We start from the raw sequence: 15,744 nt of genomic DNA on the forward strand, positions 1-15,744 counted from the left end.
TTAATTAGTCTCTTCCGGCCTTTTTTCTTTCTGTTGATGACACTGAATGAAAAAAGGCTCAGCTCCGGTGCTCTCCACTGACCCTCCCTAACTCATTTCCTTAGTCTAATGTGCAGCGTACATTATAGCACATTACACGAGTTGTCGGCCATTTTTCAAAACCTGAGACACACATTAGTCGACAAAAATCCTAGCTATAACGGTTCGATCGGGTTCGTCGTGCCGTGTGGTGTCCAGCCACATGGGCACAAAATAACGGCTGCAAGTCCAGTTAACCAATTTTAAAATCCGGCATTAATCAATGCTTTACTAGAATCTACCTGTGATGCATGTGGCTAGAGTCAGCGTAAAGTCCTGACTGAATGAAAATCATTATAACCTATTTATGTCATGTTAACGAAAAACAGCTGAAAACTTACCAGGATCTAAGATTGTCATAAGGGGGAAATAGGGGCAAAAAATGGTGTAGTATGAACTACTGCATTAGGTAGTCGGATTTGCCCTTTTACTCTATTTAAATCTAGTGATTACTGAAGGGCAATATAGTATACAGACTTCATAATCTGCACTCTTTTGGTTGAATGCAGTATTTATTTCCACTTTGGCTTTATGTTGTTTAGTTTTTATTCAAGTAAGTTTTTTGTTAAAGGAGAAAGAGAATCCATTTTATTTTTGGTTATTTAGTTTATCAGTTCCAGTGTTACGTGTTCTTTTGAAAATAAGGTGTATCCATCAGGAAATCGCATGTATTAGTAGTCATTTCCATTAACTCAGTGTCARAAGGTCTTGAAACAATATTATCCATCCATCCATTTTCTTGCACCCTTGTCCCTCAGTGGGGTCGGGAGGGTTGCTGGTGCCTATCTCCTGCTAACGTTCCAGGCGAGAGGCGGGGTCACCTTGGACAGGTCGCCAGTCTGTCGTAGGGCAACACAGAGACACACAGGACAAACAACCATGCATGCACACACTCACACCTAGAGACAATTTAGACAGACCAATTAACCTGACAGTCATGTTTTTGTACTGTGGGAGGAAACCGGAGTACCCGGAGAGAACCCACGCATGCACAGGGAGAACATGCAAACTCCATGCAGAAAGACCGGGGCCAAGAATTGAACCCAGAACCTTCTTGCTGCAAGGCAACAGCTCTACCAACTGTGCCACTGTGCAGCCCCAACAATATTATCGATTATCGCAATAATTTTTGTAGACAATTAATCGTACAGTAAAATTTGTTATTGTGACAGGCCTACGTGTGAGTGTTATGCGTGTTGTGAGTCTTCCCTGAAGAGAGGCTCTGCATGGTAGACACTCACCTTCACGGATCCAGATTACTCCTCCACGCTGAGATGCCGCCACCAAGTCACATTCACATTTATCCTACCGCAGAATGAGAATGAACTTGGTTCCTCGTCTAACATCTTCTCCTCCATTTCTAGATGCCGTCTCCAGTCCAGTCCACTTTACATTCTGTAAAAATAAACTCTTGAGTTATGTTTTTTAGACTGCATCCCCTTGTGATTCTGCATGTGTGTCAGGAGACTTTCTGAAAGCATAAATACATTTTCCAAAATCCCTTTTCGTTATCATCTAGGTTTTCTTTCAATGTTGTCTCCTGTAACATTTATATTTTATTTGTTCAAGATATAGAAAGATAAATAAAGAACTCTTTACACTTTTATGCTAATTTAAAAATTCCTCAAGTGAATTAATGTAGTGTGAAGCTCCATGGAGATTAGATGAAGTGTTGTACAGGTCATTTGCCATCTCCGCTCAATCTGCTCTCTACCCTCTTTGACAACCTGCCCTGAAATGTCTCATCTCTCCTGTCGTTTTTTGTTGTCCAGTTATATCTCTGTTTAGTTTCCAATCCCTGGAGCCAACTCCATATGCCAGTTTGCATCCGAGTTTCTGCAAATTTTGATGCATTGGTGTGCGGACTTCCAACCTCCGTACACCGCTTGACCTTGTCCAACCATCCGTATCCCATCATTTTCCCACAGGTGGATTGTTTTTTGGTCTTTATGCACCTGTATGTTGGTGCCCATGTTAACGTGCAGCATTTGTCCTTTTGCATTCAAGCAGATGAGCTCTTTTCATAATCTTTGCACAGGTGTGTGTGTGTGTGTGTGTGTGCGCACGCGCATTTGATAACATGCACGTGTTTAAGCCAACAGGGCACCTGCAGGCACAGTCTATTCAATTTAGCAGGTTCAGGAGAGGAGTGGGTCACCAGTCAGACATTGTTTAGTCAACACACATCAGATTTACACAGCTACACACACATCCTTGAAAACAAGAAATAATCTTGCAATTGGATTACACAAACTGCAGGCAAAATGAAAACATCACTAAAGTTGCTATTTTAGTATAGGCTCTCTTTTTATACCTTTAAAATAGGGCCTCTAAAAACACTGCAGGGATTTCACCTCATTTTTGGTGTCCTAATCCAAATTCCAGCCCTAGTCGTTAACTGTAAAAAATTTATTTCTATTCCTAAATTAAATCATCTGCAGTCACACTCCATGTCTAAGAATAGTCAGGGTACTGGAGATTTATTCTCACTTTGGCTGAACTTTGACTCTGTCAAGCTATGTATGACTTAGCTTGGTAAAAACCTGCCTTGGCTTTGTATAGAGACTCTGGGCTCTCATCTATTGAAAGACAATTGCTTCCTGGATTTGTAGACTTTGTTGATGTTTTAAATGTTACCCAATCGCTAACGTTTGCCCGTAATACACCATTCTTGATGCCACAAAGCTTACTGGAAATTGACTGCACCTGATGAAACCAGATTTGTGTCAAGCGGAGTAGCATAGGAAGGCAATGGCCAGGCTACTCCTGGCCATTCTATCTAACTTGATCATTCCTGGAAGACTCTATCAGGAAGATGTAGTGTAGCAGAGAGAAGAGGGTGAAGGCAGATGGGAATAAGCAGAGGGTACAGAAGAATAAAGTATATTCATTAATTCATTCAAGACCCTCCTCCTGGGTCTGATTGGTTGTTTCTAGTTGGCACTACAAGCACTGGGAGAAAACCGAAGTGCTAGTTTTTTTTTTTTTCCTAGATTTTAACCTAGTTTAGCCTACTTTAGTACAGTTTAAATCCTGACCAGATTCATTACTATAAGTCATTACCTTCTCTTCTTGCCTGTTTTCACTGTCTAAATAATTAATATAACATGTATTAAACGTCCCCTATTGTCATAAAATAAGAAAACATAGGTACAGAAGATTCAAACATGTTCCAAGATACTAATTTCAAGTCCATATCAATTCATGTTTACTAGTATTTATCCATTATACCCCACTAATTATTGTGGTGCAACTAAAGATCTGCCTATGTTTTTATAATGTAAGGCATCACACATCAATAAAATCTGAGATTTTTATGTTTGTAAAAAACATTTAAAATGACAGCCTAGTTTAAAGTGAAATGTGAGAACAACAATGCTTGTTATTGAGCTGGTGTGTCTGTGTGCATGTTTTAGTATACAAGAAGGTGATGTAATCTTAGGAAGCTGTGGGTGTGTGTAGGCATCCAGTGCATTGGTAACGCAACACACACACACAAAAGAAAAAGCGTGTTCACACTGTTTATGTTTGGAACCTTTTTGCCTGGCTCTTGAACATGTTTTCACTTTAAGTTTGGTTCAGATGGAAGGTGAGAACGGACCCAGAGGAACACAGCACACCCCCTTGCAAAGCTCCACGTGAGAATGAAAGTCTCAGGTAAGGGATCAGGAGGGAGAAGTCAAGCATAGCTGCAATCAGTCTTTCACCAAAACATAATAATATGGACTCCATCTGCTCTGAGATCAATACATTTACATAATCTTCTAAAAAGGGGCACAGGCATATCTCCACATACACACAGATAGAAATCCAGTACAAATTGAATGCTATGCCTTCAAAAAGAATACTTTCAAAAGAAGTACTCACTACCTCTGCGAGGAAATGCTTATATCATGTGGAACATTTTTACGGCTGGGAAACTTGATTTTGTGCTTTTGAGAAGCACAAACAAATTTTGTCCTGAATGTTCAGCTGGAGCTAGAGCCATTCAAGCTAGTTTGTTCTGATGTGAATATAAATATTTTTCAACAATAGAACTTCTGATTTTACAGTGTTTTCCCCAAGCCCAGGCTTTACAAAAGGCTTTGTTTTAAATGTCAACCTTCTCACTCAGTAATTCCAAGGTTCAATCTGAAAGCCAGTTTCTATGCAAAGTAGGGGACTGCCTCGCACATACAATTTTTACATCTAATAAAGCACATTTTGTTTGTGTGCTGCCCGTTTCATTTTGTGTAAATTATGTTAACAAAAGGAACTGAAAATTAATTTAGCAACAGAGGGAGTGAAAAGACAAAAACGGAACAAAAATAAAACTGTCTGGGGTGTTTTTTTATAACTTTTCATCAAAGCTACCTTTTGAGTTTGTGGCCTGTAGAAAACACTAGTCCAAATGCTTTACTTCATTAACATCAGCAAATGTTGGAACCCTTTTTTTACCTTTCATAAAATGTCCTGCTATGAGATAACAAAACAATTATACTTACTAGACTAGACTATTGCATTATCAAGCAACAACTTGTTTCAGCTGGATTGTGTATCAGTCTGGGTATAAAACTCCTATTGTCCTGAATGAGTCTAGGCTAAGTGAAATGTTTGTGGAAGAGCACATAAATTTTAATAAGTTTAGGCACATGTAAACAATAGGCTAGAAGGAAATGTTATTGTGCCGTGTGTCTGCTGTGGCCACCTCGTGGTGCTGTTGAAATGATTTTAAAAACCCCATAAAAAAACAGTTTAAATGTTTAACTTAAACTTAAATTTTGCTGAATACCTTTTCTTTATCTTCGATCAAGATATTATAAAAATGTATAAATGCCACTCATGTTTTTAGGCAGGCACAACCTATTGATACTGCTTACAGAAGAAATGCATGTTGGCTAATCTGAAAATTTGAAACTCTTACAGAAGGGGTGGTGTTTATGGAGAACCAACATTCAGGTAAAAGGAAGATTGAAGTGGAGTATAAATAAAGATTTTTAATGCAAAAAGACAAACGAATTCTAAAAAAGTGAATTGAAAATAATGAAACAATATAAATCAAAAACACAGGGAACATGATGGAAAGTCAGAACTGTACTGAGTAGATGGAGCAGTAGTGACAAAAGATCAAATGGGAATATGTACGGAGAAGAACTGATGAGAAGGGGAGGAGGAATAGGCGAAGTGACATTTGTCTTGTTTACTCATTTTTAGCTAGCTTTACCACACGCTTAAGGAAAAAATACCCACTGTCAAGTGATTATAAAATGACAAAGGTAGATATAGGAGTCAACTGCTAGTCTTGTGGTTTGAAGCATGATGACAATCAGTGGACCATATGAAGATCAGTCGTGTCCTAAAAATGCACAGTGAGAGGAGAATAAAATATATTTTCAGACCTGCAAGCTTTCACACAATGACTGACCATACTACACAGTCACCTTCTTTAAATTGTATCTCCATATGCAGTGATGTGGAGGACAATCCTTTTAGTATTTACATTTCATTTTGGTCCTCTGTCATCCTTTGATATTTTGGTGTCATTGTCATTACTCTCAAAGTGAGTTTAGATAAGCCAGGAATGCAAGTATCCATACTCCTACACATGTTGGGATGAGCATGGGCTCCAGTTTGAGTCAATTTAGTGATGCCTATGTCTCTGTGGACACAAGAATGTGGTCAAATTCATTTGAGAGAGTTATCCATGCAGCAAGCTGAAAACAGGAAATGGGATTATCAACAGAAAAAATGTCACATTGGGCATAATACACTGAAGATGATACAAACAGCAAAAATAACAGCTCAATATCATACTGAAGAGTCTTCTATGGAAAACTACCTTTAGTTTCTCTTCTATATGAGTTTGTGTTGATGTTGATTCACTATGTTGATTTCTTTAATAGTGTGTAACACTTTAATGACATTGGTAGACAAGTTAATGATCTGCCCTTAGTATACCTACCCACTGAATGCTGGGAGAGTCTGTAGATTCTTTATAAGACACCTTAATAATTCTGACCATCGTAGTCAATACACACTAGACTCCAAAAGTTTAACTATCCACAGTGAACTTCACAGCAGTCGGTCAGCATCCAAAAAGAAATAGATTCTGCTAATGATTTGCACTGCCATAAAACCTAGTGTATTTTTTTGTGGAGTCACTGACACACACAAAAAAATACACTAGCAGAAAAGAGTGAAAATCTGCAGCTTCAAGTTTCCATGTCTCTGCTTGACTAAGTAACTACTGTGGAGAGAAAATAATGAAACAAGCAGCAGTTTTGGTTCCACACAGTTGGGTCTTTACTTTCCTTATATCAAAATGAACCTCTTAGGGTATTCAGATCTAGGTAAGGAAGAAAGCAGCAGCATGAAAATCAACTCACAGTTTATGAACATCACACATGGTGAATCAAAGCCAGCTCAGTGATCTAAGAGTAAAATGAACACCCCAATAAAGCCATGGAAAGATATTGTTATGATGCCATTTTACTTCTAGTGCTCACTTATTGTATTGCTCCATTTGTGTGTTTACTATAATTAGGTTATTCTTTTAAGGGAACAGCAGCACAAACTGCTGATAAAGCATACATGTTCATGAATCTCTTACATGTATTCTATCCAAACAAGCTCATAAAGACGGTCTCATATCCCAAGCAGAAATAGTACAATGTTAATGAACCCCTTGGCACGCCAACACAACATGCCCAGATGTAGGAAGAGATTACTCCTCATAATAAAGTCCTAATGAAGCTCCTCTGCCGAGTCCTAGATTTCAGGGTCAGGGTGATGGGTGCTTCTTGCATTGACTTATACTAAAGAAAGCCATGATCTCAACAGCCAATTAAAAGGAATATCTACACAGACCCCACATGTACAATCATCCAAAGAGACAAAAAAGGAAGTTTATTTCTGCATTTCCTGCATGTAGGAATAAGATGTGAGATCAGCTGTGTTCTCCAGTGTCTGGGGTGAGCTGAGGTATTGCTGTGGCATAAAAGTGATGATAAAATAATTAATGCAACAGTTCCACATGCATTAAATGGGTGTTGTGTAATTTATGAATTTTGCATGTGCAACCAAAGGCCTCCTCCATGGTCATGCATTTTCTATCTGTCTGTGCTTTCTTATTTTGGAAATTTGCCACATTTCATCTGTGAATGCCACAAATCACAGATGAAATGTGTGTTCAGCATGTCAATGTCCTGTTTGTTGAACAAAAATACGAGAGGAAGCATTTTTGTGTAATCCGTCTTCACTGAAATTAAAATACTGCATAAGAACCCGTCATTGTGTCTGATGAGGCTAATCATTTTCAAGGATACAAGTTCTTTGAGAGTCAGGTTTTTCTCAGGTAGCTCTTTCATGGTTAGAGGTGTGATTGGACTGTCTTAGTTATATGATCAAATAATCAGATTTCAAAATGCCTCGAAGCAATAATGTAATAATCTCAAGGCATCAAAATACTGCAAAGCTTCCATACCTGCTGGCTTCACAAAACTATCACATGCACACCTCATGGTTTTCTAAATATTATGTACATATTTATGTAAGTATCATCTACTAAATGTGAATTTTTATCATGGGTAGGATTGGTAAAAGAGTTTGTTTGTCAAGCTATGGGTGAAAAAGCTAAATAGTTCATACAAAATAACTACCTAATTAACAGCAGAAGCACTTTTTTTTCCAATATAGCACCCTGATGGTTAAAGTGAAAAATAATTTTATCATCCTTTAAAGCTCATCAGTTTTTTAGAGAAATGCAAGATCAGACAGATTGTCTTTATCACAACTCAAATCCAGGCATTTTGTTTCCTCAGCAACAGTCACTTTTAGCTTGGCACAAGATAAGCTTTGATAAATGTGACAAAGAAAAAAAATAATTTGTGACCATACCTTTTATAAGTAAATATAGAAAGAAAATGTTGCACATCCAACATTTTGAACAAAGCATTTTACTGGGGTTAGGTACAAGACCATTAATCACCCTGTGTCATAAAAAGTTCCAGGAGTTTCAATTGACTGGATCTGACCTGCAGATATATAAATTCATTTAGTCTTTTGAACCTGGTTGTGGGCAGTTTAAAAGTAAAATCAGTGAACTGCATTTTTTTCTTTTAGACTCAACAGTGACCAAAACATATTCCACTCTTTGAGACAGAATTTCTATGAAACATTGCTTTAAAAAATGTAATAATAACCACAATGTTCTACAGAAACAAATTACTTTTAAACTAATGTGAATCCCATTCTAAGTATCGCCAGTAACCTCCGGTGGTGGACAGTGCAACTTTGGGTGCCTAGTAGTTTGACACCCAAGTCTCTGAAAAGCTGTGTCATCTCTCTGCTTGCAAAATGAATGCCGAGATAAAATATCTTGCAGAGATCAAAGCAGAGATCCTTTCAGCTCTGCTCTCGTAAAGGTCACCTCAATAGATAATAGAATGGGATGTCTTTGAGCAAAAGGAGTGAGATGAGGATATGGCTGAAGATAGGGTCCAACGGCGTTATAAAAAATAGGGTAAGGGGCTTACAAAACAGACTGAGTGAGATAAGTGGAGAGGGGATAGACAGAGAAAGGTGTTGGTCTGAAAACATACACTGCAAAGGGAAACAGTTTGCTTTAGGCTTTATATAAAAACATGACAAGCTGGGGAACAGCTAATGAGCTGGCATCATCATTTGGTAGATTACCTTGATCTATATGAAGCCATAACATAACAGAGATGTTGGGGTTGTATAGTAACAGGTTGTGGTGATATGGATTACAATCATGGTGATTTTGTCTATATTATCAATAAAGTTTAACATGTGAAGACTGTTTTAAAGACATCAGATGCAACCCTGTAAGCTACAAATAGACAAGATGCTTGAAAACAGAAAAAAAATGTCTTCGTCTATGAAACGGCTTCAGATACAATCATTTCTTAACAGCTCAAATACATGTAAAAATAAATCAGGCAGAGACTAACTTGTAATTTCCCTGGCTGTATGCTTCTTTCTATGTTTCTTGTTTAGCCAGGTTTGCAAAAAACCTTCATATTTAAAATTATTTTGCCTAAACCTGGTGAAAATTCAACATTATGCTACTGCCCTCCCAAGTGTTGTTCATTTCTCTGGTAATTTGAAGGAACTTCATCTATATGCCCCAAACAAGAGCCAACACCACACAAACACAAAAAAACGTGTAAAATTGCACATGGGGTCAGTATGACCCCGCTGGACCATGCACAGAGTAAAAAAACACTTCGGGTCTAAATGTCCCTGTCTCTTAAGACCATGGGAGGGTTAAATAGGTAAAAAAAAACACACACACACACACACACACGCACACACACACAAAAAGATTTTCATTCCCAGCTGCTCAAGGTTCAGGATGTGTTAAAGGGAAGCGCCTATTAATGGTAGCCCATTATTTCCTAATTGTTATTCTTATTAGAGTTGTCATGTTTAATCTGCAGTGCCTTAATTTGATGCCTTCAAACAAAATCTGCAACAGAGAACTCAAGCTTTTAACCATCGCTGTCACATATGTTTGTTCATATGCCAACTATAATGTTTGTTTCTCAAAGGGGAATTTGGATAATCACTGCTTAATGTGTGAAAACTCCACCTTCTGCTCTTCCTAGCTCTTATAAAACTCTCCCTGATTATGTTAAAAATGTGTTTGATTTGAAGGCAGATATTAGGCAGAGGCATCTCTTTGTGCCAGATGTAGAATAAAAGGGGTGAGCAAGCCAAGGGCCTATACTCCTTTTTCCTGGAAATGTTGAGTGCAGTAAACGACTTTGTATTTATTTCAACTACTTTTTTGTCAAGTACGGTTTTAACTGATCACCAAGGACAGGGACAGTCAAAAAAGATGTAGCAATGCTGATAGTGAAAAAAAAGCCTTTTCATTCCTTACACCATGCATCTAGTTCCTTTTGCGTTTCTTGTTCGAGCTAAAAGGAGCGCCCTACATTTAGAAATGCCACCTTAGCTCTATTGTTGTTTCGCAAATTCCATTTCAAATTCAGTGGAAGCCAGCCCACCCACATCCCAAACCCTCGTTTTTATGCTCAGTTACCACAAGCGTTATAACACGGCCTCATCTGGAGGGAAAAACTGTGTTTTGAAGTTGTTTTTTTTCTTCAATTCAATCCTTTTACATATAACTGCATTGACAACATAAATGCTGAGAAGCTCAACATCAGGAGTTAAACACAGAAGCAGCCTTCCACCTCACATTCTGGGTTTTACTGTGCTCTAAATACAGAAAATTGTGGACACTTTCAGGTATGAATGAATGCACATACAAAGTACAACACTTTAGTCTCATTCAAAACATGGTTGAAAACAGGCATAGAAAGTGTGTATTAAATATAATATGACTTAATTTAAAAACACAGTAGTGAATACAGCATACTTGGTTAAACATATGAATACATCTTCAAAATAGAAAGTGCATTTTGTATACTTTATCAGTTGTGTAACAAGGATTTAATTAAAATCTGGGCCTTTCGTAATCTGTCTTGAACTTTCATTCTTATTTATTTTAAATAATATTTGGAACAATGTTTTTATTTCAATGCTGAACTACTGAAGTACAGAATACTAAGCTCTGTTCTTTGTCTGCTGAAAAAGCGCAATCTCTTTTTTCCAAGGCAAATTCAAGGAAAGTTACACAGAAGTCGGTCTACAAAGAGAGGATGGGGAGCGGGTGGGGAGGGAAATTAGGGCAACGATTTGAAATTCCATCTATGAATAAAATGAAGGTTAGAAAGTTTTGCGTAGGCATAAAGCATTCCAAGTGTGTGGGGTTTTTTGTACTGCTGGATTAAAGGATGTATGAATGAAATGTTTCTCCCCCATAAATCTGTGTCAGTTTAGGTCAGGGGTCTTCAACTCCTGGCCTCCAGGTCTGATGTCCAGTTACTTTTAGATGTCTCTCTGCTTCAACACACCTGAGTCAAATAATGAGGTCTTTAGCAGGACTCTGGAGAATTTAACTGCATAGTGAGGAGGTAATTCAGCCATTAGATTCAGCTGTGTTGGAACAGGGACAAATCTAAAATTGGCTGAACACCAGGCCTTGAGGCCTGGATTTGAGGACCTCTCATCTACGTAGTGACCATCTGCTATGTAGTGGCTATGTAAAATTGACCAAGTAACAGGTGTCATGTAAAGGGTATTTATAGTCTTAGTTTTACCTTATAGGAACATTTGGGCCTTGTTCACATTTTTTACATACCCATTTATGATTTTATGTATTTAGTTATGGATACCAGAAGCTCTTAAACTGGAAGCTGCTGGCAGGGTTGCTGCTTTCTGTTAATACTTTTTTATATCTTTCCTTATAGAAACACTTGTCACACTGTTTATTAAAACCTCACACACACTGTGGTACAAAAGTCAGAACATCTATTCAAATGTATGCTTGCAAATGAGTTCTCGCTATGTGCAGGCATGATGTTAACACCTAGGTGACTAATAGTTAACAACGTTAGGCCCCCACACACACAGTGTACATGGATAGATTGTAAAAATACAATGTTGCAGTTTGATATGTTTTATTATGGCTGGACTCGCACTTCTGAGAAGACATCTGTTCAGTGTAATGAACTTGGGGTGCAAGAAACATACTAACCCTCTAAAACTAATTTCTATTAAAGACACGCCCTCTGCTAATTAGGATTCACATTAACCTGTGTAGCATTGTTATTATTTCCAAGCTCAACCCTTTGCTGTTGTAGCACTTTTAACCACTCTATGCGAGAAAACTAAAATGGAGGAATTCTTGGGTTTGATATCCATCCGGTACCCCAATCGGTGTGCAGCGCCAATGACCTAGTTTATGACAAATATGACCCAGAGAAACATTAGAATTTTAGGCAAAATGATTCAGCCTAATTTCATTAAAGTGACAGGAAAACCAATTATTTAGACACCACTGTAAACTTTAAAGTTGAAAGACCCTTCAATAAGGGTCTTTCAACTTTAAAGTTTACAGTGGTGTCAAGGCAGAAAGACCCTTGCCTTGCTATAAGCAAGGCAGAACAAATACAATATCAATGGCCACCTTTTCCCTTGAACCAATGCACAACACGAAATGTCCACTTAAATCAATATACAGTCCTAAACAAATGTAACCCAGTCAGTTTGTTACTCACGACCTCGAGGAGAGTGGAAAAAACGTTGCAGGCCTGTTAGGAAAAGCGAGGAAAACATTGAGAGCGTTGCAATTCACTCGTCCTTTCACTGAACGCAGCAGAAAACGTGGAGCTGCAGCGGCTAGCTAACTTAGCTCAGCTCAAAGTTCGTCATGACTACTTGCGTCTGTCTCCTCTCGGTCTCGACCGCTCTCCAAGCTCCTCCAGCTTCTCCCGAATTTCGTCCTCTCCCGTGCTTTGTCCGGTTTTCTCTGGCTCGAGTCCGTGTTTCTTCTCTTCTTGTCCACTCGTCTTTCCTACGTTCTCCACCATAACGTCTCTCCTCTCCACCAATCACGAGTCACGCAGAACGACAGTTGGCAGAACACTGAGAACGCTGACGCTATTTCGCCCTCTACTGAAATCCTTAGCTGTCACCAATGCTATGCAATAGTAAATAAATGTTTTAATATATTTGTGTCCTGTCTTGAACTATGTAAGATTTCTATTAACCTTAACATACAGGAGCAAATTACAGTAGCCCTTTATCACAGGTCCACACTGTCATAGTGGACAGATAGTGTATGGGGCAGTATTATGTATTCTTCAACGGCATAGTTCCATTTTATAGCACAAACTAGAAGCTATGTTACCTTCAGTTGTTATATATCAAACATAAGTTAGGGTTACGGATTTGACACCTTGATATTGCCCTCTGTCTTTTTAATCGTGCCTGGACCATGTACAGGGTAAAGACTGTGAGCTACACTGTGCATGGTCCAGGCGGGGGTGAACTGACCCTGCATGCGCTTTTACGAGTTTCTTTATTCTTTTTTTTTTGGTGGTTTTGTTAACTCACCTCAGGAGACGAGCGGGAGAGTTGCAAGGGAGGGATGCTCTGTATGGCAGAAGTTCAGCATGGAAACTGCAGCTCCAAGGAGGAGCTGTGTGGAAAAAGCAACACTCAGTGATAACAAGCCTTTAGTACGCCCGAATGTCTACAGTAGCCAGACTTGTTTTATTTAATTTAGAAAATGTTTAAAATATTGAAGCAAAGCAATGCTACTGAATGTAAGAACATGTTGGGCTGTGCCTGGCCTTGTTGGCGTGAGACTATCTCTTTCAAAACAAAAAAGACAGAATATATATATATAAAATGGCTGTTAAATTAAGTGTACATTGTTGTTCATATTCTTCGTTTTAATTTTTTTATTGTTTTAATGATGCTTGGGTTGTATTGTACATACACTTGCTCTAACTAGGAGATACCAAATTGTGAGATTGTAGAGCACACAGCGATGCAAAGCAGGTTTTTATGTTTTAGGATTAACGGTCGCTTACAGGAATCCCTGAGGCTGATAAATGAGTTTATGCCGACATAGAGCTTTTATTTGATCCGCCTCACATTCTCCCCTGTCACTGTTGTTGATTCAGAAACAAATGGCAGCAAATTACAGCAAGCAGTTCTCAATCTCTGTATGCTATTTTGTTTTGCTGTCAGTTTATATGCAACAGTTTTAAAGTTGTGTGAGAAAACACTTCCACTGATCATTTCCATCTAAAATATTTCTGCATGACTAAGTTTAAAACATTCAATTTGTTTGTTAAATGTGTTTCCATACCCAAAACCGCTGGTATGAATACATGTACTGTTACATCACTAATATTTTCAGTACATATTTTGGTTGAAATGCACTTTTGCTACTAAGCAGTCACACACACTTCAAGTTTTGTGCTGCATTTCAACTATTATTAGGCTGCATTATTTAAAAGATGAAATTAAATAAGATAAGGTAATAAAAATGTGTCACTGATTTTCCTAAGCAATTTATTGAATGGTGCCAAAGATAAAATTGAATTGTGCTTGCATTTAACTGTGTGGATTTGATACATTTTAAAGTGATCAAACAACAAATAAATCTAGGGCAAGCCTTATTAATCCTTTTCTTTTCCTCACTCTTGCGCAACAAACATGCGCACACCAAGCAGAATAAATTTGTGAATCACAAAAAGAGGAAAAAAGGAGGGAGCTCAAAAGGGTTATCAAACAGAACAGGCATGTCTATCCCATTATCTCATCCCTTGCAGCTCACCCTTAACCCTCTTCACAGCCTCCTCAAAAAACCTTTTTAGAAATGAGAAGATTCTCAGAAATGGCTGCATTGCCAACAGCACAGCTTCAACGCATGGATGGTGGGTTTTAACCAGTGATCCCACAGATCGGCAAACAAACAGCATGCTATTACAAGATATTCTGGCAGGAATATCCAATATTACATTGGACAGGATTTGGAGCCTGTCCAATGTAAGAAAGACATAAGTTTTAACAGCTACATACTTTTGGACAGTTTAAAATGCATAGAAAATAAACACACCTGTAATAGTGTGGGTGTGTTTTTGCCTAAATAAATCTGCAACATTAACATGCAATTTGTTTCAAATTATTTGCTTTGGTTTTTTTGTCACTACTTTTTTTTTGTACATAATTCGAAGTCTTCGCTTTAAACATGTGCTTTTATAAATCTTCTTAACCTAAATAAATGCAGTGGTATTTCCTGTTCTCATTCTTGATTTTTTGTTTATTTTTCATTTCCTCTCACTTTTATCTCTAGTGTCTTGCGTTGCTCTCATTGTGTTTGAAAAGGCTCTTTAAACAAAGACAGACTGATTGTTCCTGTGATAATTCATTCTCCCTTTAAAAAAATCAGTATCATAAATAGTTGGATTTCTTTTCATCTTCATTTAATTATTTCAATTGAGATTGAGAAGTTAGGATTGTGGGGATAAAGCACAACCCACATACAAAGGTCATAGTCCTCGACGCGGATGTCACAGGTTCAAGTCCCGACCTGATGATGTTTGGCACATGTCTTCCCCATCTTTTGTTGTCCATTTTCCTGTCTGATTAGTCTCAAATAAAGGCTGCCTGAGCCAAATAAATAAACAAATACAAATAAAACAGATTTTAGGTCTGGTATTGTGTTTGAATGTTACAACCAGTATGTAAAGATCATCATAGTAAGATTACACTAAAATTCTTAGGTGACACAGAAAGATCAGAGGCATCCAGCAAAACTGGCTTCTCTTCATAAGTAGCATTTTTAGTGATACAATAACACTAATTATCAGCAATTTTAAGTAATAAAGTTATATTTTTATATCTGTTGTTGCAGCAAGGCAGGCTCCATCAGGAGTGTCAATTTCTAAGTTCTTAAGGAACAGTGCTCTGCAACTTTCAGTTTTGTCCCTGGTACAATACATGAGCTTCAGCATGCAGCAAGTCATGCTAATGACCACATTGATTCTGATGTACTAAAGCAGCAGCTGACTTGAGGACTGCTGTTTGACACTCATAAACCACGTGGTATGCTTTTTTATGAATTAATATTATTTTTTATCTTAGTGAGGAGATTGATTACTGAACAAGAAACAGATGGCTGATTAGAAACGGGTTGCAGGTGTGAGAGTACACAGCAGAAGGCATGTTGAGGAGAGAGAGACATAGAGAGAGAGAAAGTGGAACAGGGGGTGAGGGGAAGTTCACAGGGGACTCACA

Source organism: Poecilia reticulata, linkage group LG13, assembly GCF_000633615.1.
Source record: "Poecilia reticulata strain Guanapo linkage group LG13, Guppy_female_1.0+MT, whole genome shotgun sequence".
NCBI classification, from domain to species: Eukaryota; Metazoa; Chordata; class Actinopteri; order Cyprinodontiformes; family Poeciliidae; genus Poecilia; species Poecilia reticulata.